This window comes from Gracilinanus agilis, chromosome 3 (assembly GCF_016433145.1).
Source record: "Gracilinanus agilis isolate LMUSP501 chromosome 3, AgileGrace, whole genome shotgun sequence".
Lineage (NCBI taxonomy): Eukaryota > Metazoa > Chordata > Mammalia > Didelphimorphia > Didelphidae > Gracilinanus > Gracilinanus agilis.
This window is the reverse complement of record NC_058132.1, coordinates 58,503,376-58,509,813: the sequence shown is the minus strand read 5'-3', so window position 1 is coordinate 58,509,813 and position 6,438 is coordinate 58,503,376.

The following is a 6,438-nucleotide window of genomic DNA, read 5'->3' as shown; positions in this document are numbered from 1 at the left end:
ATAAAATGGGATATTAAAACATTAATATAAAATGTGATATATTAAAATATGTAACATAAAAGTCCTATAATATAAAATATGATATTAAAATATTCTATAACATGTGATGTATTAAAATATGTAATATAAATTTAAAACATTTCCATGATATAAAAATAGGAAATAATTAAGAGAAGGCACTAGAATTAAGAGGAATTGCTGGTAGGACCTGTGAAATAGATGCCCCAAATTGCCCCAGATACTTACACCACATCAGTTTCAGCCTGTGTACTCCAGGGATGAGAGGAATAAAGTTTCCCCTTCCTTCTACCTAGTCATCAGGGATATAGTCCTTGAGAATAACAGAAAAAGGTGACAGGTTTCCCATCCCCAAACTCCTCTAGGGCTTGGGGAAATCCAGCTTTAAAAACAAAACAAAAAACATTCAAAAGAATTTACCTAGTTCCAGATTTCTGCTAGATGTGAGATGTCTCTCTTGGATCAGCAGTTCAAAACTCCAGGACCTGGGAGGAAAGAATCTAGTGAGCCTGATTAGAGGAAGTTCTAGGTTAGGAATATTCCCTCCACCCTAGGTTGTCCAGCTTTGGGAGAAAGGCACCTTCCAGGAGAGGGGAAAGGAGAAAGCTGAAGGGTCACCAGGGTGGGAGGAGGGAGGAAAAAGAAAAAGAATATAGATCACTGGGTCTGGGGAACTTTAGAATAACAAAGACTTTCCCCACAACCACTCCTACCTCCTCAGGGGGAAAGGGCAGGTTTTTAAGAATACACCTAAGGAAAGAAAGAGGCCCAGAAAAAAGAACTTTAAGTAGGAGTGGCAAATGGCACTAAGAGCCACCACAGAAATTACACCAAATAAGAGTTGTGAATTGATCCAACCATGCTGGATGGCAATTTGGAAGTATGCCCAAAGAGCTCTAAAAGACTACCTGCCCTTTGCAGACTTGTGCAAAAATATTTATAGCCTCGCTTTTTGTGGTGGCAAAAAACTGGAAATCGACGGTATGCCCTTCAATTGGGGAATGGCTGAACAAATTGTGGTATATGCGGGTGATGGAATACTACTGTGCTCAAAGGAATAATAAACTGGAGGAATTCCATGTGAACTGGAAAGACCTCCAGGAACTGATGCAGAGTGAAAGGAGCAGAGCCTAATACACTGCGGTAAAATAGAATGTAATGGACTTCTGTACTAGCAGCAATGCAGTGACCCAGGACAATTCTGAGGGACTTATAAGAAAGACGCTACCCACATTCAGAGGAAGAACTACAGGAGTGGAAACACAGGAGAAAAACAACTGCTTGAACACATGGGTTGATGAGGACATGATTGGGAATATAGACTCTAAAAGATCACCCTAGTGCAACTATCAATAATATGGAAATAGGTCTTGATCTATTGGTCTTTGGCGTTGAGGTGAGGGGGTGAAGGGGAAAGTAAGAACATGAATCATGTATCCATGGAAAATTTTTCTAAAAAATAAAAGTCAGGAAAAAAAAGAAATTACACCAAAAACTTTACTTAAATTTGCTCACCTGATGTCTCCCATGAGATAACTAAGACCTAATTTAATATCTCCAAAATTGAAATAATAATTTCCCATAAAAAGCAGGTCTAAGCACATCATCTCCCCCATCCCCCATTTCAATCAGCTCCTATGGTTCCCAATCCTTTCTTTTTTCTTTTCTTTTTTTAGACTCTTACCTTCCATCTTAGAATCAGTATTGTGTATTGGGCTAGGCAATGGTGGGGGGGGGGGGGGGGGGGCTAAGTGACTTGTCCAGGGTCACAAGTGTCTAAGACCAGATTTGAATCCAAGACCTCTTTGTCTCTAGGCCTGGCTCTCAATCCACTGAGTCACCTAGCTGCCAATCCTTTCCAGTTTCCAGTCCTTTCCAGGATCTAATATAAAATCCTCCATTTAGCCTTCAAAGTCCTCCTCCCTCCTAACTTTTTCATCTCACACATGACTTCCAATAAAGATCCAGGGGCACTGGGTCTCAGACTAGAAGGGAGCAGGACCAGAACACTACACACAATAACAGCACTATTTTTTTGAGGAACAACTGTGAATGACCTATTATTATAAGTCATATTCTCAGCAATGAGGTGATCCAAGACAATCCCAGAGACTTGTGATGAAAAAAATGCCGTCTTCCCTCTAAGAAAGAGTCTGAATGCAGACTGGAACCTACTCTATTTCATGTTCTTTATTCTTCTTTTATTTTTCCACTTGAGATCTTTTCTATAACATGACTAATATGGAAAATTATTTTATATGGTTGCACATGTAAAATCCCTATCAAATTGCTTACCACCCCGGAGAGGAAAGAAAAGTGGGAAGGAGGGAGAGAATTTGGAACTCAATTTTTTTTTTAAACCTTTACCTTCCGTCTTGGAGGTAATAGTGTTTATTGACTCCAAGGGAGAAGAGTGGTAAGGGCTAGGCAATGGGGGTCAAGTGACTTGCCCAGGGTCACACAGCTGGGAAGTGGCTGAGGCCGGGTTTGAACCTAGGACCTCCTGTCTCTAGAGGCCTGGCTCTCCATCCACTGAGCTACCCAGCTGTCCCCTCCATAATTTTTTTAAATGAATGTTAAAAATTGGTTTTTATATGTAATTGGGGAAAAATAAAATTTAAATAATAATAATGATGATGATAAAATAAAAAAGGAACCTCCATCTCCAGACAGTTTTTAGGAGTTGTTCTAAATACCTGGAACTCTCTCCCACCTCCTCAGACTCCTTTCAAGCCTCAGCTAAAATTCCACCTTCTGTAGGAAGCTTTCCCCAGTTCTCCTTATTGCTAGCGCCTTCCCTCGACTGATTATTTCCAATTTGTCTATTAGGATATTGTCTCTCGCATGAATCTGTGAGCTCCCCCAGAGCAGGAGCTGTTTTTTAAGCCTTTCTTTTTTCTTCCCTCATGCCTGCCCTTGCCACAAGTCCAGAGAAGGCATTTAATAAATGCTAATTGATTGACTGAAAGACTAAAACCCTCTAGTCACCTAGGTTGCCAACCGTGTTCTACTTCTTCTTCGGGGAGGGCCCTCTATATCCAATCATGGAAAAAGTCTTTGTCAATTCTATCCCTCACCCCCTAACAGCTCCTGTCTCTTTTGTCCCCCTGCATGTCCAGCACCAGTTCCTTCCTCCCCCCCCCCCACTGGATGGGCCACCACCCTGGTTCATAAACTCTTCACACAAATACAGCCTCAGACACTTCCCAGCTGTGTGACCCTGGGCAAGTCACTTGACCCCCATTGCCTACTCTTACCACTCTTCTGCCTTGGAGCCAATACACAGTATTGACTTCAAGACAGAAGGTAAAGGATTTAAAAAAAAAAAAAAAAGGAAGACTGTGCCTGTGTCTGGAGTGGAAATTTGGGGGTTCTTGATATAGCAAGATGCACCCCCTTTAATCACTCAAATAATCAGAGAGGCCAGGATAAGATGCAGCTTTATTGCTTAAGGCACAAAGGCTAGAACTTGGCTCTTAAGTCATCGATCCAAAGATACAAATGAATTTCCCAGTTTGTAGAAAACTAATACAATATCCTCCACCTATGCAAAAGAGGCCTTATTAAAGATTTATATGAAAGACGGGGAAGAGGAAAGGTGGGGGAGCAAAGTTGTATCTAATGAAGCTAGTGATTTAGACTTAAGTAGACCCTCTACTTATTGCTCCAATATTATCAGTAGTGCTAACCAAAAAATACACCCAGAATAAGACACTCATTTTCACTCCAGACACCTGGATGCAGAGTTAAGTGACTTAATAAGGGTCTGTAGGTCCTTTGTGTTTCAGGGGAATCAGGAAAAGTGCTCAAATGAATGAATCTTCAATGAATCCTTCGGGATTCTGGGTGGAGAGAGACTTGGGCCTCTGTAAAGGCATGGAAGGCCCAGATGGGACGTCCTGCTGGGGAGGCAGACGAGTAGCAGGCTAGCTTAACTGGAAGGGAGTGCCCCAGGAAGGAATAATGGGAAATAATCCTTGATGGTAGCGTTGGTGGTATGTTAGGTGATCCAGTAAACAGGCCTGAGTCAGAATGGGAACGAAGGGGTTTCCATCCAGCTTGAAGATTCCAGGGAGTGACCCTGTTCGGATCTGTAATTTAGGAAGAAAGTTTGCATGGGGATTGGATTAGTGAAGGGAGATCCAGGATTCAAAGTCGGGGCCCTTCCTTCCTTTTCAGGCCTCTTAGACCTTATTCTCTTCAACCCTGTGATTCAGGTTCCCCCTTCTCCGTCCCAGCCATTTTCTGGAGGGGTCTCCCAGGCCTGCAACCTGGCTCTTGAGCTCTGCGTCCTCCAGCCTCTGGCTTCCTTTAATCCCCAGTGAACCACCACCCTATCCTCTACAGGATCCCCTTCATGCTAGTGCCTTTCCTCATAGATTATCTTAAATATATCTTGTCTGGGCATGACAGTGTACCACACCTCCTTCAGGAGATTCTGAGCTCTTGGAGGGCAGCGACTGTTTTTTGGCTTGTTTTTTAAACCCTTATCTTCTGTCTTAGACTCAGTACTGTATGTTAGTTCCAAGGCAGAAGAGGGATAAGGGCTAGGCAACGGGGGTTAAGTGACACAGCTAGAAGTGTCTGAGGCCAGCTTTGAACCCTGGACCTCTGGTCTCTGAGCCTGGCTCTCAATCCACTGAGCTACCCAGCTGTTCCTGGGACTGTTTTTTTAACTAGCCCAGATGTGTGACCCTGGACAAGTCACTTGACCCCCATTGCCTACCCTTACCACTCTTCTGCCTTGGAGTCAATACACAGTATTGACTCCAAGATGGAAGGTAAGGGTTTAAAAAATAAAAATTAATTAATTAATTAATACATTTCTCTTTTTATTTTTAAGCTAAGTCTGAGTCTTGCATCCATGCAAAAGGTACCCTTCCAGAAATGATTCATTGAGGCTTAGCAGCCAGGGTTTGCTCTATTCAGAGGAAAATCTTACATTTTATCATATTATCAGAAGAACTGATTATATCAAAAATCTCCAAGGAAGAAGCCCAATGACTGGCTTACCCAGGGCCTTTTGCAAGTAGGGGCAAGCTCTCTAGTCTTTCCCCCCACAGAAGACAAGAAGCACCCTAGAAAGGAGAGACTACATAGAACATAATTTGTACTTAATAAAATGCTTGTGAAGTATTCTGTTTGGCATTTAAAGGTTCCTCTTACCCTCCCAGCTTTCCTAAGCTCAGACACTAGTCAACTTGTGGTTCCTCAAATACAAGGAGGCTACATCTCCTAGCTCCTCTTGTTCTGGCTGAACCCTAAATCTGTTTTTTATCTCTCCCTGACTCCTTCCCTCCCTTTCTTCCTCCCTTCTTTCCTTCTTCCCTTTCTTCCTCCCTTCCTTCCTTCCTTCCTCCCTTCCTTTCTCTTTCCCTTCCTTCCTTCCTTTCTTCCCTCCCTCCCTTCCTTTCTGTTTCTCTTCCTTCCTAACTCCCTCTCTTCCTCCCATCCTTCCTCACTTTCATTCTTTTATCCTTCTTTCCTTCCTTCCATCTCTTCCTTCTTTCCTTTACTTTGCCTTAGTAACAACTCCAAGCCAGAAGGGCAAGTGCTGGGCAAATGGGGTTAAGTGACTTGCCCAGATTCACACAGTTAGAAAGTTTTTCAAGATTTTACTCAAATCCCACCTTCTGTAAGGGGCCTTTTCCAGCCCCTCCAGTTGCTAATGCTGTCCCTTGGTGGCTGCCTTCCTTCTATTCTGAATATACCTTAGACAGGCCTGGTTATTTGCCTGTTTGAGGAAAAGATAGGGAAGGGATCCCCCTCTGCACCCCCAAATCATAGGATCATAGATATAAAGCAGTAAGTGCCTAGTACACAGCAGGTGCTTAATAAATGTTTATTGCTTATTGATTGGTTATTGGCTGAAACTTTGGGAGCCACCTAGGCCAACTCCAACCCACTCCTTCCCCCATTTTAGAGATAAGGGAAAAAAGCCCCAGAGGGAGCTTGAATTTTCCAGGGTTACTGTTAAAGACGAAGAGGCCATATTTATTATTTGCAAGGTGCTTTATCGATGCTAGCCTATGGCTAAGACAATGGATTCCTGAACTGGTGTCCAGATGGATCTAGAACCAGAAAGGACCCCAGGGGCCCTCCATTACAAAAGACAGAACTGAAGCCGCAAGGCGCCGGGTTAAGTGACTAGCCCAAGGTCTCGAGACTAAACCAGAGTTCTACATGGGAGTGGCAATGGCAGCTTCTCGACTTCCACGTCCGGGGCATCCTAGTACTTGACCGGGGACGGAGTTTGGGGCGCACAAAGAGGACTGCAGAGCCCTGCAGAATTAAATAATTGATCAAGGTCCTATACAACTACGGAACTCACCAGAAGCGGGATTTGAACTTGTGTCCTCGGACTCCCAGCACAATCCTTTGCACAGTAGCAAGCTAGGCAGAGATCCGCAGGGAGAGGGG